The sequence below is a fragment of the Ursus maritimus genome, unplaced genomic scaffold (assembly GCF_017311325.1).
Source record: "Ursus maritimus isolate PB19 unplaced genomic scaffold, ASM1731132v1 scaffold_28, whole genome shotgun sequence".
Taxonomy (NCBI): Eukaryota; Metazoa; Chordata; class Mammalia; order Carnivora; family Ursidae; genus Ursus; species Ursus maritimus.
The window spans coordinates 26,619,718-26,644,981 of NW_024425341.1; the positions used below are offsets into that span (position 1 = coordinate 26,619,718).

Below are 25,264 nucleotides of genomic sequence, written 5' to 3' on the forward strand. Positions count from 1 at the left end.
GTCTTGAGAGAAGTCCCCACCTGCTGGTGCCTGTGCAGAATTTTCTTTCTTCTTTCTTTCTTGTTTTTTTTAAAGACTTTATTTATTTATTTGTCAGAAAGGGGGGGGGGCAGGGGAGGGAGCACAATCAGGGGAATCTGCAGAGGAAGAGGGAGAAACACGCTCCTTGCTGAGCAGGGAGCCTAATGCAGTACTTGATCCCAGGACCCCGGGATTATGAACCGAGCTAAAGGCAGACACTTCACCGATTGAGCCACCCAGGAGTCCACAGAATTTTCTAAGTACATCCCAGAACCTGGGAGCCAGTGAGGCCACCCCACATCATCCCCTAGTGGCTGGGGAACACTGAGAAGAATGCCCAGGGACTGATCTCATGGTCCATCAACAGCCCCAGACAAAGAGCACAAATCCCGGAGTCCAGGTAGCTAGCAGAAAGTGCAGCAAGGCACAGCACTGAGACAGGGCTGTGGATGAAGGCAAAAATGGATCCTAAGTCCGGCTTCCCTGGAAAACATGGACACAGACACATTTATGTGTCTGAACTGAAATAAGAACTGCCTCTGAATGACAGATTGTTTTCCAGATGAATTTTCATGTTCTATCATATTTTGCTAATTTCTATTTTCAGCCTTTTGGAACAATAAGCACATGTAAATAGTAATCTAAGATTGCTCCTAGGACATGGGTTGGATTACACAAGAAACACATAAGACCATCTATTCTAGATGTCCTTGATAAAAACAAAACGTATACTCGACATAGAATGTGTCATTTGGAAACTATATCTCAAGGCAACAAAATCCATGCAAGTAGTTTTTTACATTAAATTTTTTTCTTTTTAAGATTTTCTTTATTTATTTGACAGAGAGAAAGAGAGAGAGAGAGCACAAGCAGGGAGAGAGGCAGGCAAAGGGAGAAACAATTGCCAAGCAGCGAGCCCGATGTGGAACTTGATCCAGGACCCTGAAATCATGACCTGAGCCAAAGGCAGACGCTTAAGCGACTGAGCCGCTCAGGCATCCCTACATTACATTTGATAGTTTCCATGCCTCGCTTGACCTAGTTGACAAAAACCATGAGCCCTATGAAAGTGAGCTCCTGCTGCCCCTAAATACGCGTTTCTAAAGCATGATGGTAAATGAGATATGAATAAAGTTTCCATGACTCATTACACATTATGAACCTAAAAACTTTGTCTTGTTGGTCTTTCGTATCTCACACTTATTACGCACCTCATGCGTAATCATTGCTTGAAAAGAAGCCTTATCAATTTTTTTTTTTTTTTTTAGATTTTATTTATTTATTTGACAGAGAGAGAGAGACGGCCAGCGAGAGGAGAGAGGGAACACAGCAGGGGGAGTGGGAGAGGAAGAAGCAGGCTCCCAGCGGAGCAGGAAGCCCTATGCGGGGCTCAATCCCAGGACCCTGGGATCATGCCCTGAGCTGAAGGCAGACGCTTAACAACTGAGCCACCCAGGCGCCCCCAATTTCATATTTTTATTTCCATTAAAAAAATACCAAAACAAGCTCATTGAAGTTGTACCATATGAAAAAACATTTGAAGAGGAAAAATGGATATTGTATCATATGCATTGTAGTAAAACTTGAATACCAAAATATATTCACTCACTCCCTTTCACTTTTACTGTGTCTTTCCAAGTCCATTAGACCACCTGCATCGTCTATTTTAGCTTCTTTTTCTAGTGGGAAAAGGGAAAAGTGAAAACAATAGCCAGGGCATTTTGGCCCACTGGAGCCACCAAAAAAAAAAAAAAGTTTAAATCAGGCCAGGAATCACTTTTGTTACCTTGGACCAGCAGTGAACTTCGCCATGCTCTCCCTGTCTTTCTTGAAATGTTCCTAGTGGCCATGAGGATCCAAGAGCCAGTAGTGTCTGCCTGGAAAGTTTGGAGAGGGTGTCTACGTGACTTAACCCCTCTGCAGAATTTCTTAGGGTAGTTCAGGAGCCTGAGAAATGGCACTGCCCCAAATGGGAATCTCATGGAAGGCTTTCTAGGCCTGCCTTGGATGTCCAGGAGAGGCTGGTGCTGGACTGGACGCCACTGAGAAGGTGCCGCAGACACTGAGACACCGAGAGATTGTCTCAATCCTCAGCAGCACCAGAGAATGACCTGCCCATGTCCCCCCAGAGGCTAGGAACAAGAAGGGCTGGACAATCCAGCGCATGGCTCCACATTTGTAGAAAAAGGACAAAGGAAACTTGAAGAGAACACACCCTTGGTTGGAGACCTTAGCTCACAACCAGCTAAGTCAAAAGATCACATAAGTGAAGAAGGGAAGCTGTAACCTATTACACTGATTAAACTGGGTCTGACTTAATATTAAAAATTATCAATACCCTGAGTGCACATTAAATTGGTGTAAAGTTACAGAGTACCAAATAATATTTTCAATATGTAATAAAGATTGGGAAAGCATTGAGGACTCTAATCTGAACCTCACACAATAAATTTAAAAGGGAAAGTAATGTGGAGGCTAAAAATCGAATGAATATGGCATTTACCCTTCTGCTGCCCCCCGCTGCTGCTACTGGGCAAGGCCCCCTCCTCCATGTCTCTGCTGATCCCACTGCTTCTTGCCCAGGTTCCTCTCTTCCACTGTTACTGTTTTTCCAACTGCAAAGGACCTCCCACTTCTCATCCTCTATTTTGCCCTTACTCACTCTCCCTACACGCTGTCTCCCGGGTTCTCTCTCTTGGGCTCTTTTTTCCCTCATCTCCCCGCCCACTCGACACTCCGAGATGGAACGAAGATGCCGGCTGCCTACTAAGAGCTGACTTTGCAGTGGGATACTGGGAATGTAAACACGCTCGGGCAGGTAAGGCCAGGGGAACGGGTTTGGGGACAGTACAACACGAAGTGTCCCAGAACGGGGTCGTCCCCTCCGCCATCGGAGGCTGCGGAGGGGAGGCCTGGAAGCCGCAGGGCCCGGCTGCTGGAGGACGGGAATGGGGAGGCGGGTGGCCGGCGAGGACTGGGGTGGGCCGAATCCCGGGGCCCGGGCGGGGGAGTGTTGGGCGGCCCCGGCGCCACCGGGGCGTGGGGGGGACGCGCAGAGCCAGGACTCACGTCCCGAGTGAGGACACGGCGCCATGCGGGGACACAGGGAAGACACGGAAGGCCGAGCGTGCAGGCCTCGGAGCCACTCCAACAGGACAGACACTGGCTCGGCCCCAGCGCCCGGCCTCGGGGCGTCTAAGGGCGACGCGCAGCTCCGCGCGAGCGGGCGGGGCGGCAGGGACGGGGCCTGTGCCGTCCGGGAGAGCCGGGCGGGGACGCGACCGCGAAGCGCGGCTTTGAACCACAAACACCAACGCCCACCCACCACCGCAGGGGATCCTTCGCGCCAAGAAAAGTTCTGGCGCCAGGAAATTACGAATTGGGGCGGAGCCTTCTCCTTCCTCCTGTAAAATTCCTCCACGCCCTCACCGCGGTGCGGGACTTCACGGGCACGCAAACTGCGTGCAGCCCTGTGGGCCGGGCTGAGGTCAGGAGACGGATTATGGACGAGGAGGTGTGCAGTGTGTCAGAAGAGTCATTTAAGTGCTGACGAGCCAGGAAAGCAGCGAGGAGAGTGTCCTGGTGTTGGGAAGGGGCAGGGCCCGGTGGCCTGCACGCCCAACATCGGTGCGGACCGGGATCTCTTTGGGGAGGAGTTCTGCGGGCAGAGGGAGGCGTGGGAAGGTGTCCTGAGTGCATTGTCTGTGCTCGGAGACCGCGTAGCATGGGACGGCAATCGCAGGTGAGATCCTGCTGCAGGTGGTCCGAACCAGGTCCTGAAGGCCAGTGTGGATCCCTTGGGGACTGGAGGCTTTGATTCTGACACTGAAGCCATTGGAGGGTTTTGAGTCAAGGGGAGACCCAGTGGACCCAGTTTTTAAAGAGCCACTTTTTGCTGTCAGTGCGTTGGATCACAGGCTGAAGGGAGGAGGCAGGAGGCTCTGCCGAACTGGGACAGCCGCCGGTGCCCTGACGTCTGGAGATGGTGGCCAGAGTGCAGGCACTGGGCTGCTTGAGCCTGCAGGATTCATTCACGGGTCGAAGATGAGTTTGCACAGGAAGAAAGAAATCCTATCACAGCCCGCCTCTTACCAGGACGCGGAGGCTGTAAATCACAGATTCAAGGTCAGGAGGACAAGGGGACACACCAGGAACCCCCGCGAGAGCCAGCTGCTGAAGTGGACACAGAGAAGGCGACAGTTCCAAAGACCAGGAAATAAGTGATTTCCGCACGCTGGCAGATGGCCTGGGTCAATCCTCGCAGAAGGGTGCTCCTACGGTAAAGAAGGACCCCGAGCTGCCCACGGGGTTCGGGTAGGCGTCAGACGTGGCCGAGACCCTGTCTGTGGGATGGACTGCTGATGCCAGCGGATTCAGAACGGACTGAGGGAGGAGCTGGTACAGACAGCCCTCTGCGGAACGGGCGTCGCGGGTGTGCGGCTCCACGCAGGGCCGGCGGTGTTCCCTGGGTGATGTGACCCACGCACTGTGGACAGGCATGACCTGATAAAAAGAGAATGGTAGAACGTCTTGTGAACCAGTGCCTCTGTGTTCGAGGCCTCTGGGGAGGTGAGAAGGGACAAGATCGTAGCCGACCCCACAAGAGGTGAGGGGAGCCAGCCCACGGGAAGGTGGTCCTGCCCGGGACACAGCCAGGTCAAGATTGTCACCGAGGGCTGCAGAGGAAGGAGCAGATCGCTGTAGGGTCACCACTCAGCAGCCGCTGGGAGCCAGCAGACGTGGGTTTTCAGGGAACATTGGTGGGGGACTGAAATCAGGCCGGGTTTGGCCGCCTGAACGGCGAGGTGAAAGGAGGCAGACATTACACAGAAAGGCAAGCCGGATGGGAGACCTGAGAGCTCTGGACAGCAGGGAGAGGAAGAGCCCCTGGAGAGTGGGCTGTGGGAGTAGGGGGTGGCTGGTCAAAAGATGGAGAGGCCAGCCTTTGGTAGGTGGTGGAAGGGAGCCCCGGGAGGGTGACACCCGGAGGTGATGTGGTCTCTGGGATCACACGGAGCTCACTGCTGGTTTCGCGCCACGCTCTGCCGGGCCTCAGGAATGGACACAAACAGGAACACAAACCTTTTCCTCAGGAGCTTGAAAGTGTGTGCAACAGTGTCTTTTCTCCCGTCTGAGCAGTGCTGGTAAGAAGTCCTGACGCTCCACAGCGAGCATTCAGGGAAGGCAGCCGACATCAGTGGGACACAAGGCACCCCCTCCACTGGGAGGAAGTGCGGCTCAGAACCTGTCATCGTGGGCAAACAGCGGATCTGAGTTTCTGTGCCCCAAACCCCTGTGTTGGCCGCTGGTAATTGAATGATCACATGGCTGGCACTCTAGATAGATTGCTCCTCCTCTAAGCGCGTCCAACACCCTGGCCACGGCAAATCTCCACGAGATGCACGGAGAACAGCAGGAAGCAGAATGAGATCCCGTGGACCTCGGGAATATTGTTGAGTTTGAGGAGTGCTGGGGAGGAAGGTCGCTAGGGCAGCCTTGGAAATCTTTTGCATGGAAATCATGACAATTAAGTGCGTTTATATTCCTTTGCACTTGAGATGTTACATATACATAATTCAGTAAATAACATCGGTCCAGAGGCCAGACGCTGTTATTGGCAGTACTAAATAAGTGAGATTGATCCATAGGCCAGATTTTAATTCATTTACGCAAGTCTTGGGGCACAGCCATTGTGTGTGTGTGTGTGTGTGTGTGTGTGTGTGTGTGTGAAAATTCTTTTTGGGTCCCATGCAGAGAGCACCAGCTAGCCCTGTGAGGGGTAAGATCCAGAAAGACTCAAGAGTTCCTCAAGATTCCTAAAGTGCTTAATTGTTTTCAAGTAACTCTTGCAGGTGAAAAAAATAAATAAGGATTCTTATCTTCTTCTGCATAACCTGGTTTTATTGGACTAGTCTTCAGAATGCATTAATTGCATTTTTTTAAAAGATTTTATTTATTTATTTGACAGAGAGAGAGACAGCCAGTGAGAGAGGGAACACAGGCGGGGAGCAGGAGAGAGGAAGAAGCAGGCTCCCAGCGGAGGAGCCTAATGTGGGGCTCGGTCCCAGGACCTCCGGGATCACGCCTGGAACTAAAGCAGACGCTTAACGACTGAGCCACCCAGGCGCCTCTTAATTGCATTTTTTAAGGGAGGATGGCTAAGATGGCCTTCTTTTTCCAGCAAGTTCGTAGCCCAAAGTTGTAAAAAGGACTTCTCACACACCTGGAGGACAACTTGCCAACCTCTTGTATTTGTTCTGTGGCAGACACCCTGTGATCACTGAACTTATTAGCTCATACAGTTGGATACTGCTCCGTGCCTGGGTCTCCTTGTCTGGTTATGTTCCTAGGGTTATTTCACTAGCACAATCTACCTTCTTCTGTTCTGTACCCACTCCAGAAACTGCTCCTCAACGCCCTTCTCCAGACTGTGACTCCCCACTTGCCACCCTGATTACACACTGCGTCGTCCGGTCCCCTCGACCCCTTTCTGGGGAGTTCCTGCGCCCCATTCCCAGCCCCTCCAAGTGCCCCACCCTCTCCTGCCCTCCCCAGAGAGAGGAGATTCCCATACACCCTGCCCCTCACATGCACAGCCTGTTATCAACCGATGCTCTCTGTGGAATCTACAAACCTACAGGGACACATCATTACCACCCAGTTCACGGTTTACCTTAGGGTTCAACAGCCATTGGTGTAGAGTGTATGAGTTGTGACAAATTTATACTGACATATACAAAATACACATTTTTTAAATTCTCCTTATTAAATCCATGTTATCAATTTTTTTCTTGCATGGATTGGCTTTTTGTGGTTGGAAATAAAAATATCACCAAACCACAGTCATGTAGATTTTCTTGTATAGTTTCTTTCCAGTTTGCATTGCGTTTTTTACAGTTCACACATTATAAATTAAAGTCTATTAATTTGAATACATTTTTGTAGTTTGTAAAGTTGGTGTCTGTGGTCATTTTTTTCCCACATGGGTCTTTTGGGGACTCACTCTGTTCCAGTTCTCTGTGTCTAGTCCTTTCGCCAAGATCACTCCCTTCATTGCTGTAATTTACTATACTTCATTTACTGTATTTATGTCAGTCTTACAACGGTGTCTGAGTTCTCTAGCTTTATTCCTCAGTCTTATGTTGCGTATTCTAGGTTTAGCAACTAGCTTTGCTTGCATGTTATTGGTATTTAAGCTGAATCTGTGCATCAAATTAGGAAGAATTGTCAATATAAGAATAATTGAGTCTATGGATCATGAAAAACTAACATCTCTGGGTATTTAGATTTTGTTCACGATCTCAGCAGGCTTATTGGGTTTCTGAATGCAGACTTACATACGCTTAGGTTCATACCTATGACTTCAATTTGGGGATGTTAAAATGTCTATTAAAAATGCCATTTTTAGGGGCGCCTGGGTGGCTCAGTCGTTAAGCTGTCTGCCTTCGGCGCAGGGCGTGATCCCAGCTTCTCCAGGATCGAGTCCCACATCAGGCTTTCGCTGGGAGTCTCGGCTTCTCCTTCACCTCCCTTCTGCTTCATTTCTCTCGCTGGCTGGGTTCTGTGTCAAATAAATAAATAAAATCTTTTTTTTTAAATGCCATTTTAAATGTTCAAATTCCAATCGTTTATTATTAGTGTGTGGAAAGCGGGTTGACTTTATAAATTGGACTTATACTTTGATTCTTGCATTCCATGGTATCTGTAGTCAAAAGCACAGGGGATGGTGGCGCATTTGGTCAACCTCCAAACTGAGGGCTGAAGTTCCGTCACGCACACACAGAGACCAGCAGGGGGCGCTAGGCAACACTAATAGAGGAGCTCTGAGCTCCTGAGCTGCCCCCGGAGGCCAGCAGGCGGCGCGCGAACCTGCACTTTCTGGCTCAGAGAGAGGCGCATGCGCCTTTCCAAAGTGGCGGCTGGCTGGGCGGGGACTGGAGGCCACCACCCTGATGTTCTCCTGGGCGGCTGTGGGCTGGGAGGGGTCCATGCCGGGTCTTCTGGAGGCCCTTCAGGTAGGGAGCGTAGACTCCTTCTCTCCGGGGCGTCCCCCTCGTGGGTCACTGTGCGCCCCAGGTGCCGCTTTAGGAGGGGATCTCCATATTTCTCCCCGCCCACCGGCTCAGGGGGCTGGACAAGGGACTCCTCGTGAGGGCGGGGTCGGGACCTGGGACGCGGGGCGGGGGGTCTGGGGACGGGGGGAGGGGGGACGAGCGGAGTCAGAGGACCGGGGGCGTGGGCCTGGACCAGAGGGAGTGCGGGCGGGAACGGGGCCGGGAGTGGGGGGACACGAGCGGGGTCGGAGACTGGGGTGTGGTCTGGGGGCGCGGGCGGGGAGATCTCTGCGGGGACGGAGGAGGGCCTGTACCCGGAAGGGCTGAGGGTCCCGACCCGTGGCGCGGGCGGGGTCAGGACCTGGGTGTGGGAGGAAAGATCCTTGCAGAGACTGGGAGAAGGGCCTGTAGCGAGAAGGGCTAGGGGGTGCAAGTGGGGTCAAGGACTGGGGGCTGGGGGCGGGCTTGGGACCGGGAGTGGGCGGGGGATCCCTTTGGGGACTACTGGGAGGAGGGCCTATGGCGGGAAGGGGCTAGTCCCGACTGGAGGCGGGGTCGGGACGGGATGGGTGGGTGTGGGGAGGCGTTAGGCAATGGGAGGTGTCGGGATGGGGGATGGGCAGCGCCGGCGGGGGATTCCGGCGGGAAGTGGAGGAGAGGGCTTGTGGCGGGAAGGGTTAGGGGTCCCGACCTGGGCGGGGGTAGGTGAGGGGTGCGAGCAGGTCGAGGACCTGGGGGTGAGTGGATTCAAAGTGGGTACCCGGGGATCGGTGTGTGGGCGGGGATCCTGGCGGAGACTAGAGAAGCGGCCAGTGGTAGCAGGGAGGTCTGGGGATGTGGACGCCAGGGCCGCCTCAGTTCCCTGGTGGGTGAGGACAGCTGCTGTGGGAGTCTGCAAGAGGTCAGAATGTAACCTTTACTCAATGAAGGTGGAATGGCAGTGCTAGGGAGGTTTCTGATAATCCTCAGCCTCCTGGACGCAGCTTTGCCTAAACAAAGCATTCCTTGCTAATGAATTCCTTTTCTTTTTAATCGCCTGTCTCTGCTTTACAAACCTTCCTCGTGTTTAGCTCGAGGAGCTCCCTCCTCCTTGCTGGATGATGATGCTCCAATCCACAAACCATTCAATAAAGCCAATTATATCTTGTAGTTTACTGATTGAAAGCTGTTTTTTTTTCTTATTTAAGATTTTATTTATTTATTTGACAGCGAGAGAGGGCAAGACAAGGGGGAGGGGCGCGGGAGCAGGCTCCCCCGCTGAGGACGGGGCCCCATGCAGGACTCCATCTCAGACCTGATCATGACCTGAGCCGAAGGCGGAGGCTTAAGGACTGGAGCCACCCAGGCGCCCCTGAAGGCTGTTTTGCAACATATGAAAGGGAAATGCGGCTTTCTTTATGTATGTGCTTTTACTGGCTTATAATTAATATCCTTACTACTCTAAAGTAGCTGAAAAACATGTGTACTAACACACTTGAAATTCCAAAATTTTATTTGTACCCAAAACAGGAGTATTTCCAATATCTTTTTTTTTCCCAAATTCAGAAAGCGTATTCATAAGTCTTGTTAAAGTTTTGTGGGTACACCTAACCTGCTTTCAAAAGTCACTTCCTCTCATTTGTTTTAAGCAGGGGGACAGGCCTAATAGCATAGAACTTCATATATTACCAGAATTTCCTTTGGATGCTGTAGTTACTATTTCCTCTTGTTCAAAAATAACATACCACATTGGTAATTTCCAGACTCTAAACCGCTAAATGGTTTTGGATTTCAGCAGTGTACTTCTCCTCTTGAGATTATGTGTATTAGTACTTGCAATGTTAATTTGTGTGGAAATTGTAGCTCTGGTAGTGATGTGGGAGAACAAAGGAGAAGGAAATGTAGATAAAATTAAATTTCCTTACAACCCACAGCCCATTGATGTCCTCGAGGCAGGCAGAACCGAATCTTCCGGCGAAGCCCTCCTAACTTTACTGTCTGCTGGAAACAACCTTAGCTTGGCAGCTACAGGCCTCCAGGATCTCAGAGTCGCCTTTAAGAGGCGTAGAAAGTCCTTGAAACTTCGGTTTCCACTTCCTCTCCCAACTCCTCAGACCGGTGGCCTCACAACCCCGGGCAGCAGTAGCTCTTCGCCCATGGGGTCCTGTCCCTGTGCTTCAATAAAACTGATGTGGTGCTCTTGGGACTGTTAGTCCTGCCGACGACGGCCAAGAAAATTTTTGAGACGCCTTTGCTGCAAAAGGTGGTTTTATTAAAGCATGGGGACAGACCCCTGGGCAGAAAGAGCTGCTCCCCACCCACCCCAGGTTTGTAGAGGAGTGTCTGATTACTTTTGAGCTGGGGGAGGTAAAGACAAAAGGGAGGGTGTCCAAAAGGACTTTGATATGCTAAAAGACGACTCAAGGGATCCTGGAGGCCTGGCTATTGTCAAGCCATGCTTGTTTTTCCCTCTAGCAGCACTAACTTGAAAACAGTTGAGAGCTGCCTGAGGAACGCTATACTCTGCCTGTTTCAAAAGTATTTGTCAATGGGCTGCAGGTTATAAGGATGTTTAATTTTACTTACAGCCCCTTCTGCCTCTGTTTCCCACATCACTGAAGAGCTCCAGGAAATCGAGCTATGGGCTCTCTAGAAGTTGGAGGCTTTGACTAAGAACGCCCTCTGTAAATCACTAAGACATATGCAAACTTCGAGAGAGACTCATGTCCGTAGGACTGTGATCTCTGTCCACTAACCGCTTGTGTTTTTATCCTTCCTCAGCTTTAGCTCAGGCAGGAGTGTCTGAGGAATGTCACACACATCCCATCTAATGCGGGTGTCAGCTTCTGCTTTGTCTTCAGCTTGCCTTCTTCATCAAAACCACCTTTCGGCATTGAAAACATCTCAAGATTTCTTGACCCGCCCCTCCCAGACCCGCATCAATCATATCACATTGCAGTGATGCAGACAAGAAACTCCATTATAGTTTGAAACTGTCTATGATTTATAAGAAAAACACAATCTTAATAATAGCCAGACCTCCAAGAACCTATAGATTCATTCTCGGAGCCCCAACGTCACCTTTCACCTCCATAGGATAGGAGACCCTATAATCAGTTCCTCCCCACAAGCTCAAAGCAGCTCTTTGCCCACGGTCCTTCTCTGTGCTTTAATAAAACCACCTTTTTGCACCATAAAACGTCTCAAAAATTATTTCTTGACCAGTGCGCCTCCACTGATCCCGCATCAAACCCTCTTTATTAATATGTGCTAATTACACTTAGACAAAATAATGGAGTTTGGGCCACGATAAATGGAATTGCGAGATCATAATTTTGACTACAGACACGGAAATGGTGGTAACATGACTGACACGCATTGTTGATGCTCTAAAGCGCTAGTTTTTCGTAGACTAATGTGACATGGCACAAGTTTTTAAACTTTCAAAAATTCTTGACAAATGATGGTGACAACGGTGTCTGATGTTTTCACTCAGATCGTCACGTAGGACGTAGGGAACGTGATGGCAGCGCCTAACGCCGTAGTAAAATGCTCAGTAAGTCTCCAGCTGCTTTTCCTTAAGAAAGCAAGGAGCTTTTCCTTAAGAAAATGAGAAAGTCAGCTATTCCTCGAATAATCAAAACAATTAGCTCCTGAAAGTTCAGTATTTATGTGGGAATATATTAAGTATAGGCTCGTGTGCCAGACACCTCTGTGCCAAACACGTACCGAACCACGTTCAGATACTACAAGTGGTTCGCACGATGCATTTCCTGCTTGAGGTACTTCTTTTCTAGCTAATTCACTTTTTAGATTTTATAGATGTTTTCTTAAGGTGAAAATACTTTGGCATTAAATTGACATAAAGATCACAGTTGGCCATTGGCTTGGGCTCGTCAGTAAAGGCATGCAACTCCTTTTTTTTTTTTTTTATGTCATCTCTACACCCAGTAGAGCCTTGAACTCGCCAACCCTGGAGATCAAGAGTCACACTCTTCCTACTGACTGAGCCAGCCAGGTGCCCCTTGAAGCATGCAACTCTTTATCTTGGGGATGCTTGAGCCCCACGTTGGGTGTAGAGATTACTTAAAATTAAAAATAATAAGTAGGGGTGCCTGGGTGGCACAGCGGTGCTAAGCGCCTGCCTTGGCTCAGGGCGTGATCCCATGGGCTCTGGGATCGAAGTCCCGCACATCAGGCCTCCTGCTATGAGCCTGCTTCTTCCTCTCCCACATCCCCCCCTGCTTGTGTTCCCTCTCCCGCTGGCTGTCTCTATCTCTGTCAAAATAAATAAATAAAATCTTTAAAAAAAATAAATAATAAATAAAGATCTGGGGTGCCTGGGTGCCTCAGTCTGTTAAACTTAAGGTCAGATCTCCGGGTCCTTGAATCCAGTCCTGTAGGCCCGGCCTTCTCCTCAGCAAGGAGTCTGCTTTTTCCCCTCTGCTGCTCCTTCCACTTGTGCTCTCTCTCTCTCTGACAAATAATAAAATAAAAAAATAAATACATAAAGATCACAACTAAAGACTTTAATGTTTTTACAAGAATGTTCTACCTTAGTCATTGTAAAATGTATGTATATTTAATTCATTTATACCAATCCTGAGATTCGAAAATAATCAACCCTAATAAATAGCATAAACATTCAAATTCTCATTTATGAAAACACAACAGATATTATTTCCACTTTATTGATAGTTTTAATCTACTCAAAGAATCTCTTGAACGTTTATAAATATAACCCCTCCACACTCCTGCAGCAGCTGAAAGAGAAAATGGACCTTAACTTTTGCAAATAATGCTCGTACTAACTATTTGAGTCCTTAAATATATGAGCTCTTCTTGAACTAGCTCCTAAACCTGTCTTTATTCATTCAACCAAACAAACAACATTCACTGAAAATATCTCTTTTACTAGTTGGACATTTTCTTGGGGATGTGGAATAAGCATATGTCTAAAACAAAAACGGAAATGCAAAAACACATCAACTCTCCTTTATAAAGACCTCAAAGATTAGTGGGGATACACAAAAAAAAATTACAGTACCTGTGATAATTTTCACAATAAAATATACCCGTAGCTCCTACAGGGAAAATACAAGAGCCAATGGGCAACTTTAGAACAAGAACTGTTGAGGGGCACCTGGGTGGCTCAGTTGGTTGCTTGCGTCTGCCTTCTCAAGTTATGATCCCAGGACCCTTGGGATCAAGCCTAGGTCAGGCACCCTCTCCCTCTGCGGTCTCCTCCCCTCAACCCCATGTCTTCTCTCCTCATAAATAAATAAATAAATAAATAAATAAATAAATAAATAAATAAATAAATGAAAGAAAGAAAAGAAAAAGAAAACTGATTGATAACCCCGCCGTTAATGCCTAGGAAGATGGGTCAGGACGCAATCAAGCACTCTGCACTGAATTGGGACAATATTGCTGTTCTTAAAAGATGATCTTTTCCTTTCCAAAAAATTGAGTACAGGGGCGCCTGGGTGGCTCAGCGTCAGTTAAACATCTGCCTTGCTCAGGTCATGATCCCAGGGTCCTGGGATTGAGTCCCATGTTGGGGGTCTTCTGCTCAGTGGGGAGCCTGCTTCTCCCTCTGCCTGCGCTTCCCCTGCCTGTGTGTGCAACGCATCGTGCTCTGTTAAATAAATAAAATCTTTTTTAAAAAAAGGGGGTGAGTATTTGGTATGTGGATTATATCTCAATTTAACAAAACAAGAGAAGCTGTCAGTTATTTTATTACTCGATGCGCAGAAGGCTCCCTAATGACCTTATACACACTGAGCCTCTAGGTCTGCTGCTGTGTGCTCGGCCCTCTGGTAGGGAGGACTCTGAAATAGTGAAGTGGCCCCATTAGGGAGGCATGCCAGCCCTGGTGCTGGCAGGGAAGACTCAGGAAGATGCCTTTTGGCTTGCCTGTGACTCTAGAAATACGTTCCTTGAGGCCCCACCTTTCTGTTGAACTGAATACCCAGAGACTACCCTTAGCCAAAAGGAGTCACCAAAATGTATTTAAACCAATCTAGGGCCTCAGAAAACATAAATGGTTTTCATGGAAAAGTCTGGAGAAAACTCTTTAGCGCCTGCCCGAGTATCTTTAAAAATTTTCTGGTTGTAGCTCAGAGCCCAGGAACCATCACTGCCAAAACGTAAGCACTAAAATTGAGGGATCTCAGCCAATCTGAGCTTCTGGAAAATTCGAGTCCTCTTGCTGTCCCAGGAAAGGCTTCGGGCTGCACAGGAAGCACACAAAGAGGCAGCTTAGATTCCCAGACATCTTCTAATTTTCTAAATCCTCCAGGAGATCCAGGAAAGCGACTGCCAGCCCTTTGTCATCCCCAGCTGTGTACAGAGCTCCGGGAATTCTCCTCTCCAACACTCCTGGGCCTTGGGGCTCAAGTATGCAAATAGAGACGTCTGGGCCTCTTGTGAGTCTGAGGTAATAGATGGCAGAAAGGCAGCCAGAAGGGAAGGAAAATAGATGAAAACAGAGAGGGAGAGAAACCCCAAAAGACTCTGAACTCTAGAAACAAACTGAGGGTTGCTGGAGGTGAGGGAAGGGATGGAGTAACGCATGGGCATTAACGAGGACACACACGTGATGTAATGAGCACTGGGTGTTATATACAACTGATGAATCACTAAATTCTACCCTGAAACTACTAATACACCTATGTTCATTAAATCGAATTTAAATTAAAAAAAAAAAAAAAGAAGGGCAGGGCGCCTGGGTGGCTGGAGATGGTTGAGCATCTGCCTTCTGCTCAGGTCATGATCCCAGGGCCCTGGAATGAAGATCCTGCACTGGGCTCCCCAGGCGTAGTGGGGAGCCTGTTCTCCCTCTCTCTTCTACTGCTCCCCCTACTTGGCAGTTCTCTGTCAAATAAATAAATAAAATCTTAAAAGAAGAAGAAGAAGAAGAAGAAGAAGAAGAAGAAGAAGAAGAAGAAGAGGAGGAGGAGGAGGAGGAGGAGGAGGAGGAGGAGGAGGAGGAGGAGGAGGAGGAGGAGGGAAGAAGAAGGGGAAGAAGAAGGGGGGGCAGCCAGATGCCGAGGGGTGGATATGCTCAGGACTAACCTATGCTCTAGGTGTGGCTTCTGCAAGCCATCTGGGGAGCTGGCTCCTGCCTTTCTTGCCCGCTGCACTCCCAGCCTCTGAAATCGGAGGGTTGTCACATGGTGGGCAGCTCTGGGTCCAGGGCTGGAGCCTCTACCCCCATCCTTTAGACCTCTCCTCTAGCGTGTCTCAGTGCCCCGGTCGAGCACACTCGTGCCCTCCTCCTGTTTGGGTTTCTGTCTCTATCCAGCTGGTTATTTTGCCTATGGGACAGCTTTTTTTGTGTCAACCTAGAGCTTGAATCTAAAATACTTCCATGGGCTCAGCATTAGTAACTTGCCATGTACTTCGAGAAGCCTCTTCACTGAATCTCCCATCTCCCTAGGTTTATAATTACCATCAGCAGGCGCCTGGGTGGCTCAGTCATTGCCGGTTCTTTGGCTCAGGTCATGATTCCAGCTCCCTGCGTGGGCTCCCTGCTTAGCAGGAAGCCCAGCTCCTCTCACTCCCCAATGCTTGTGTTCCTCTCTCGGTCAAATAAATAAATAAAATCTTTTTAAAAAATTATCATCAGTAGGAGTATTAGTGGTGTGCAAACTAAGTAGAGCAAAAATCTTTGCCCTAAGATACATTTCTTTCAATAATCAGGAAAGATCTTAGAATGCTTATACAGAGTTGGCTATTTCAGTAAGCCAGGTCATACGACATTTCAGCGAATCGGCAATACAAAAATCAGCACTGAACAAGTGCGCTGGAATGGCTGTAGCTAAGTCTTACTCTTGATTTGGGCTAAGCCAAATGATCTCGGTGTATGGAGCGATTAAGGCCCTGTAGGCGGCGGTGGTAGCTTTGCTGAGCACTGAGCGTAAGGAGGCGTGTTGCATTCTCCCTTCTCCCTGTTCCCCACCCCCACCCCCGCCTCAAAGCATGTGGGAGCACACCAGATATCTTTCTCTTCAAAAAAAAAAAAAAAAAAAAAATCTAATAATAAAATGCACCTTGTACAGCAAACCTGGGTGGAAGCAACACAGTCACCAAATGCCGGACAACTGATGTAAATTAGAGAAGTCTTAGTTGTAAGGGGACACGGAATTCTTAATCCAAGAAAATGATACACAGAATACTGCTTTGGCTCAAGTTTCTAAAGCTGCTGACGTTTCTTCTGAACAGCTCTGTTCTGAGTGTAGGGACACATGATGTCAAAACGAACACATCAATAAAAGACTTGAAAACGTGTTGAGTGGGTTGGGGTAGAAGCTGGGTGGAGACGACCTGAAATAATGTTGTTATGATGAAAGAGTTGGCTCTGGAAACAATGACACAGTCAGGGTCCTAACGCGAGACCGGTAGCCAGCCTTGCCTTCTGCATGTTTTTAAGCCTGCAAGTTAAAAGGTGTCTTACATTTTTCAGTTTTGAAAAATATCAAAGAAGCTTCCCCTTATTTAAGATTTTTATTTATTTATTTGAGAGAGAGAGCATGCATGAGCCTTGTGTGTGTGTGTGTTGGGGTGGGAGGAGGCAGAGAGAAGCAGGCTCCCACTGAGCAGGGAGCCTATGCGGGATTGGACCCCCAGGACTCCCGAGATCACGACCTGAGCCGAAGACAGACACTTAATCCACTGAGCCACATCCAAGCACCCCAAAGGTGGGGTGGAGGAGTGAGGAGGGAGAAGGGGAGAATTTTTGAGGTATAAAGATTCTATAGAAATTCTGCTGTCCTTTTCAGATGTCTTGTGCTCTGGAATGTAACCACACTCATTTGTCTGTGTATGCTTGATGGCTGCTTTTGTACAATTATGGAAAAATGTGTATATGTCTACAGAGACCTAAGATCCGCAAAGCACAAATTATTCACTACCTGGCCACTCTACAGAAAAATCTGTAGAGGAGATCTGAATGTAAGCTCCAAGAAGGGGAACTTTGTTTTTCACGCTGATGTTTCTAACTGTAGAAAGACACCATATTTACGTGGAATTGTGGATGCTTCCACGCGGTTTTGGGATGACTCATTAGTTGGACCTAAGTTTCAGGCTTCTGGTGTCCCAATATAATATTTGGTGTTATGTTTGGATCTATGGGTCTCAGTAACTTACTACTAGAAAGCAAGTCTCAAGGACAGAATATATAGGATTTCGCGCAGGACTAACCAATGCCAGGTGAGGGGGGCATACATGATGGTGGTTAAGTGGTAGTGAAGGAAGATGTGAAGTCTTTGTTGATGGACAAAGACCAGCCCGTGTCCCCTGCTGGCTTTGGGTCACTGAAGTCGGTGCCCTCCCCTCGGTGGCTCTGGGTGGCATTTGCCAAAAAAGCTATCTTGGACCTCTGGGCCTGGATGCAGATGCATGGTGGTGAGGGGTGACATCCTGCCGGCGTTAACGCTCGTGGCAGACAGGGCTGCTGCGCTGCAGGGACGTGGGCAGGGGTCAGGAGCCCTGCCTTGGCAGGGGCTGCTGCCCCATCCGCTAGCTGGCTGCGCTCCAGAAAGCAGCTGGGAGTGGGGGCGCAGGGGGGCTCTCTCCCCACACTGTCACGCAGCTCCACCCAGGACCCTTGACCGCGCACTTGCTGTGCTTCCCGTAGTTGGCTTCTCCTTTCTGCTCCTTGTCCTTCACTTTCACGGGCCGTGTTTCAAGGTCCCAGGGATTCCTCAGAGATTCTGCCATTCGGTTCCAGACCACCCCCAACAAAAGCCAATATTGCAGTAAAAGCGAGTCAAATACATTTTTGGTTTTTCAATGTGTATAAAAAGTCACGCTTAGTCATGTTTATACTATACTGCAGCTTATGAAGTGTACAATAGCATTACAGTCTAAAAACACCAATATAACTGCCTTCATTAAAAAAAAAATGCTCTCATTACAATAAAAAAATGCTAACCATCCTCTGAGCTGTCAGTGAGTCCTAACTCTCTGCTGGTGGAGGGTCTTGCCTTGGTGCTGATGGTCGCGGGTTGCTGCATGTGGGGTGGCTAATGGCAGTTTCTTAAAATAAGATCTACAGGGGCGCCTGGGCGGCTCACATAGTGAAGCATCCAGCTGGGTTTGGGCTCTGGTCATGATCTCAGGGTCGCGAGATGGAGCCCTGAGCTGGGGAATTGTGCCTCGGCAGGGGTCTGCTTCTCCCTGATCCCTCCTCTGCTAGCCGCTCACTCCCTCTCTCTCTTTAAAATCAACCACTTTTTTTTTTTTTTTTTTTTTTTTTTTACATTTCTAAGTGCTTAATCTGTAACTTTATTTTTAGCATTGCAGACTTGGCAAAGTTTAAAGGCTGGTGGAGATTAATTCACAGAATCTATGGTCCACTGCTCAGCAACACAGCAGGTATCCAACAGTTCAGTGTTTTAGTGTTGCCAACTTACTCACAGATCAGACTGTAAAACGTATTCACTTTGCATAATTCACCCTGTTTGAAACCCCCTCATTTTTTAACTGTAAAAGAGGGACACATAGCAAGAATCATTGCAAAAAATGATTTCAAAAGAAGTATCCGTGACAGTTGAACAGCCCAGACTGTAATTTCCTGGGAGGCCAGGCTGGGGCAGCAGCTGGTTTCAATATAAATGTAGTATAAATGTAGGACTCCTTAGCAACTGAAATTACAAATTAAAAAAAAAAAAGAACACAGTTTCTCTACCGGTAACTTAAAAAAAAAAAAATCTGTATTTCTGCTACAGAAAACAACCCTAACCAGAGTGTATAAACTCAAAGATACATTTTTGTTCTAATCGGCTTACTTATAACTGCGGTCCTAATATAGTATTTTATTTTTATTTATTTTTAAAGATTTTATTTATTTATTTGACAGAGAGCGAGAGAGAGTACAAGCAGAGGGAGCAGCAGAGGGAGAGGGAGAAGCAGGCAGGAGCAGGGAGCCCGATGTGGGATGTGGGGCTCTATCCCAGGAACCTGAGCCGAAGGCAGGCAGACACTTAACCGACTGAGCCACCCAGGCTCCTAGTCCTTAACACAGTATTTTAACTACTGTATTTCTATTCTTTTTTAAAAATTACATATAATGTATCATTTGTTTCAGGGGGCACAGGTCCGTGATCCATCAGTCTTACACACCACCCAGGGCTCACGGCAACACATACCTCCCCATGCCCATCACCTGCTTACTCCCACCTCACCCACATCCCCTCCAGCAACCTCAGTTTGTTTCCTGAGATTAAGAGTCTCTTATGGTTTGTCTCCCTCCTGGTTTCATCTTGTTTCACAAATAAATCAATCTTTAAAATAAGACAATAAAGTTTGCCACATCAATTGACTCTTCCTTTCATGATTTTCTCTGATGCTGTTTGGTAACACTTTACCCACAGTAGAATTTCTTTCAAAAATCAGTCAGTCCTCTCAAACCCTGGGGCCTTTTATCAACTGAGTTTGGGGCATGGTCTAAACTTTGTCTTCATTTCAACAATCTTCACAGCATCTTCACCAGGAGTGGATTCCATCTCGGGAAACCACTCTCTGCTCATCCACCAGAAGCAAGTCCTCATCTGTTCGGAGTTTGAGCCTGAGAGCACAGCAGTGCAGGCCCACCTGCAGGCTCCACTTCCAAAGAACACATGTCAAATATTGCAGCAATTACCAAATGTGACACGGAGACACAAAGTGAGTAAATGCTGTTGGAAAAATGGTGCCAACAGACTCGTTCTCTGCAGGGCTGCCGCACACCTTCAATTTGTAAGAAACACGACCTGCGACGTGCAAGAAAACTAAGCAAGTCTGTGCAGAACTGGGACTCTGACTCGCACCATTCCCTAAGTCCTGATTTGGGCACTTTGTCATTCACTCCGGGAGGCCTGTATTCCATTCTCCTGTCTTCTGAGGATTCTTCTGGTGGTTTATTATTGTCATCATCATGAAGAGCATCATCATTATTATTATTGATGTTCATCAGCATTATTACAACTATTGCCGCAATTATTAATCACTGCTGTTGTTATAAAACATTAATGTTTCTCCATCCAATCAGGGTGGGATTTGCTGGATAGGATGACATACAAACAGTACGGCGCTCCTCACTGATGGCATTTCCCTGATGAGTGCCTGGAAATGTTCAAGTCCCTTTCCAGATGCCCAGAACTACCATTTCTACAGGGGAGGCTTAAGGAGGGGATCTTGTCCTGCCTGAGCCCCTGGAGGTCCAGTAAGGGCTTATGGCTACGTAAAGGTACTGGGAGGGCATTCCTTAGACCACCACAGTCACTTCAAATTTCCTAACTCCCCCAGGCAAACACCACTGGGACAAGTCCGAAGTCTTGAGAGAAGTCCCCACCTGCTGGTGCCTGTGCAGAATTTTCTTCTTCTTTCTTTCTTGTTTTTTTAAAGACTTTATTTATTTATTTGTCAGAAAGGGGGCAGGGAGGGAGCACAATCCGGAATCTGCAGAGGAAGAGGGAGAAACACGCTCCTTGCTGAGCAGGGAGCCTAATGCAGTACTTGATCCCAGGACCCGGGATTATGAACCGAGCTAAAGGCAGACACTTCACCGATTGAGCCACCCAGGAGTCCACAGAATTTTCTAAGTACTATCCCAGAACCTGGGAGCCAGTGAGGCCACTCCCACATCATCCCCTAGTGGCTGGGGAACACTGAAGAAGAATGCCCAGGGACTGATCTCATGGTCCATCAACAGCCCCAGACAAAGAGCACAAATCCCGAGTCCAGGTAGCTAGAGCAGAAGTGCAGCAAGGCACAGCACTGAGACAGGGCTGTGGATGAAGGCAAAAATGGATCCTAAGTCCGGCTTCCCTGGAAAACATGGACACAGACACATTTATGTGTCTGAACTGAAATAAGAACTGCCTCTGAATGACAGATTGTTTTCCAGATGAATTTTCATGTTCTATCATATTTTGCTAATTTCTATTTTCTAGCCTTTTGGAACAATAAGCACATGTAAATAGTAATCTAAGATTGCTCCTAGGACATGGGTTGGATTACACAAGAAACACATAAGACCATCTATTCTAGATGTCCTTGATAAAAACAAAACGTATACTGACATAGAATGCGTCATTTGGAAACTATATCTCAAGGCAACAAAATCCATGCAAGTAGTTTTTACATTAAATTTTTTTCTTTTAAGATTTTCTTTATTTATTTGACAGAGAGAAAGAGAGAGAGAGAGCACAAGCAGGGAGAGAGAGGCAGGCGGGAGAAACAATTGCCAAGCAGCGAGCCCGATGTGGAACTTGATCTCAGACCCTGAAATCATGACCTGAGCCAAAGGCAGACGCAGCGACTGAGCGCTGCTCAGGCATCCCTACATTACATTTGATAGTTTCCATGCCTCGCTTGACCTAGTTGACAAAAACCATGAGCCCTATGAAAGATAGCTCCTGCTGCCCTAAATACGCGTTTCTAAAGCATGATGGTAAATGATATGAATAAAGTTTCCATGACTCATTACACATTATGAACCTAAAACTTTGTCTTGTTGGTCTTTCGTATTCACACTTATTACGCACCTCATGCGTAATCATTGCTTGAAAAGAAGCCTTATCAATTTTTTTTTTTTTAGATTTTATTTATTTATTTGACAGAGAGAGAGAGACGGCAGCAGAGGAGAGAGGGAACACAGCAGGGGAGTGGAGAGGAAGAAGCAGTCCCAGCGGAGCAGGAAGTTCTATGCGGCTCAATCCCAGGACCCTGGGATCATGCCCTGAGCTGAAGGCAGACGCTTAACTGAGCCACCCAGGCGCCCCAATTTCATATTTTTATTTCCATTAAAAATACCAACAAAGCTCATTGAAGTGCAAATAAAATAAGAAAACATTTTAAAGTGAAAAATGGATGTTATCATAACATGTAAAATAATTCGTCAAATATATTCACTCCTCCCTTTTTCTGTGCTTTCCAAGTCCATTAGACCACCCGCATCGCCTATTTTAGCTTCTTTTTCTAGTGGGAAAAGGGAAAAGTGAAAACAATAGCCAGGGCATTTTGGCCCACTGAGCCACCAAAAAAAAAAAAAAGTTTAAATCAGGCCAGGAATCACTTTTGTTACCTTGGACCAGCAGTGAACTTCGCCATGCTCTCCTGTCTTTCTTGAAATGTTCCTAGTGGCCATGAGGATCCAAGAGCCAGTAGTGTCTGCCTGGAAAGTTTGGAGAGGGTGTCTACGTGATCACAACCCTCTGCAGAATTTCTTAGGGTAGTTCAGGAGTCGAGAAATGGCACTGCCCCAAATGGGAATCTCATGGAAGGCTTTCTAGGCTGCCTTGGATGTCCAGGAGAGGCTGGTGCTGGACTGGACGCATTCGAGAAGGTGCCGCAGACACTGAGACACCGAGAGATTGTCTCAATCCTCAGCAGCACCAGAGAATGACCTGCCCATGTCCCCCCAGAGGCTAGAGCAAGAAGGGCTGGACAATCCAGCGCATGGCTCCACATTTGTAGAAAAAGGACAAAGGAAACTTGAAGAGAACACACCCTTGGTTGGAGACCTTAGCTCACAACCAGCTAAGTCAAAAGATCACATAAGTGAAGAAGGGAAGCTGTAACCTATTACACTGATTAAACTGGGTCTGACTTAATATTAAAAATTATCAATACCCTGAGTGCACATTAAATTGGTGTAAAGTTACAGAGTACCAAATAATATTTTCAATATGTAATAAAGATTGAGCATTGAGGACTCTAATCTGAACCTCACACAATAAATTTAAAAGGGAAAGTAATGTGGAGGCTAAAAATCGAATGAATATGGCATTTACCCTTCTGCTGCCCCCGCTGCTGCTACTGGGCAAGGCCCCTCCTCCATGTCTCTGCTGATCCCACTGCTTCTGCCCAGGTTCCTTCTTCCACTGTTACTGTTTTTCCAACTGCAAAGGACCTCCCACTTCATCCTCTATTTTGCCCCTTACTCACTCTCCCTACACGCCGTCTCCCGGGTTCTCTCTTGGGCTCTTTTTCCCTCATCTCCCCGCCCACTCGACACTCCGAGATGGAACGAGATGCCGGTCGCCTACTAAGAGCTGACTTTGCAGTGGGATACTGGGAATGTAAACACGCTCGGGCAGGTAAGGCCAGGGGAACGGGTTTGGGGACAGTACAACACGAAGTGTCCCAGTAAGTCGTCCCTCCGCCATCGGAGGCTGCGGAGGAGGTCGGAAGCCGCTGAGGCCCGGCTGCTGGAGGACGGGAATGGGGAGGCGGTGGCCGGCGAGGACTGGGGTGGCCGAATCCCGGGGCCCGGGCGGGGGGAGGCTTGGGCGGCCCCGGCGCCACCGGGGCGTGGGGGGACGCAGAGGGCGGACTCACGTCCCGAGTGAGACACGGCGCCATGCGGGGACACAGTGGAAGACACGGAAGGCCGAGCGTGCAGGCCTCGAGCCACTCCAACAGGACAGACACTGGCTCGGCCCCAGCGCCCGGCCTCGGGGCGTCTAAGGGCGACGCGCAGCTCGCGCGAGCGGGCGGGGCGGCAGGGAGGGGCCCTGTGCCGTCCGGGAGAGCCGGGCGGGGACGCGACGGAAGCGCGGCTTTGAACCACAAACACCAACGCCCACCCACCACCGCAGGGGATCCTTCGCGCCAAGAAAAGTTCTGGCGCCAGGAAATTACGAATTGGGGCGGAGCCTTCGAGAGGCGGGGCTTGTAGAGGCGGGGTCAGATGGAGTGGGACCGAGCTAGAGTGTGGCGCGGCCATCGTGGGGCGGGGCCAGTGCGCGGGCGCGGCCATCGTGGGGCGGGGCGTGGGGAGGGTGAGCGGAAAGCGAGGACCGGGCGTCACGCAAGGGCGGGGTGGGGCTGGGGTGCGGTCGGCGTGGGGCGGGGCCTGGGGAGGGCGAGCGCGGTGCCGGGACCGGACGTCGGCGGAGGGGCGGGGCCGCGGCCGGCGTGGGGCGGGGCCTGGGGAGGGCGAGCCTGGAGCCGGGACGGGACGTCAGCGGAGGGGCGGGGGCGCGGCCGGGGCGTGGCCTGCGTGGGGCGGGGCCTGGAGAGCGCGAGCACGAAGCCGGGACAGGACGTCAGCGGAGGGGCGGGGCCTGGGGAGGGCGAGCGCGGAGCTGGGACGGGACGTCGGCGGAGGGCGAGGCCGCGACAGGCGTGGGGCGGCGGGGCCTGGAGAGGCCGAGCGCGGAGCCGGGACGGGACGTCGGCGGAGGGGCGGGGCCGCGGCCGGGGCGCGGCCGGCGTGGGGCGGGGCCTGGGCAGGGTACGTACGGAGGTAGGAAGAGGCGGCCGCAGACTTTCCGGTCGGCCCCTCGTTCGCTGCCGCGCGCCGGCTGGCTGGCCGCTCGGGTCGGTTGGCTGCTGCTTGGTGTCCGAGGGAGCCGGCCGCTGCTTCCCCACTTCCGGAGAGCTGTTTGGGGCAGTTCCAGGTGAGACTTAGAGTCGCGAGGCCTCTTACCTTGCGTGCGCAGACGTCTCCCGGTTGGGGTGACAGGTGTGTGCACGGCCCCCGTTGTCTAGACGCGCTGGGCTGGGGGTGCGGGGCCGGCGGGATCCCCGCCGCTGCCGCGGCTGCTGCTCTGGGCTTAGGTTCGCGGAGCGAGCGGGGGTGGCGGAGGCCAGCCGGGAGAGAGTGGAGCGTTCTCGGCGGGAGGCGGAGCTGCAGCCGCGGGCTCGGTGTCCGGGACTTGGGGCGAAGCGGGGCTGGCCTCCGAGGATCGGTGTAGGTCGTTAAGTGCTCTGTGTATGGCAAGTTCACGTTGTCCGACGTCTGCTGCCGAAGCTATCTGAAAATGTTTTATTTTGAGAAGTATGGCATATTCTAATCATTGTTTTTGTTTTCTGTTTCTCGATGTTTTGTGTCCAGTTAGGATAATGAGGCTTGTAAAACGGATGCTGTTTAGGAAATATGTGGTTTTTGCTCTTAGTTAATGAAAGATTAATTTTTCAGTATCTGAGGACATTTGATACGGATGTTTATTGTTTCCCATTGTTAACCTTAAAAGTAGAACTGCGGTTATTTTAGCAGCTGGTAAATATAGGGGGAATATTTGGGAATAGAATAGCAATCCGGGACAAACAAGCTGCAGAAAAACTGTAGGCAAGTAGGGGAACAAAGGAGAGGCATGCTTTTTTAAGGAGAAAAGGGGTAAGTTGGGAAGGTTGCTGTGAACTAAAAGTCCATTGGAGGAAACGGGAGTTTGAAGTGTGGTGGCTTCTCATTGGCTGAGCTGTGGTCCTGGGGGGGG

At 49.4% G+C, this 25,264-nt stretch overlaps 1 protein-coding gene across 3 annotated transcripts in view; it reads left to right on the plus strand.

Annotated features, from left to right (window-relative positions):
- Positions 1–2,727: 2,727 nt before the first annotated feature.
- LOC103679367 (zinc finger protein 596-like) overlaps positions 2,728–25,264 on the plus strand; it is a 42,982-nt gene continuing 20,445 nt past the window's right edge. The window contains exon 1 of one of the 3 annotated variants that reach the window (XM_040643346.1): positions 2,728–2,839. The gene's annotated coding sequence lies outside the window, so the exon portion shown is untranslated. Of the gene's footprint in view, positions 2,840–23,072; positions 23,141–24,277; positions 24,446–25,264 lie in introns of those variants that run through there. The other 2 variants (XM_040643343.1, XM_040643345.1) reach the window with 2 other exon arrangements.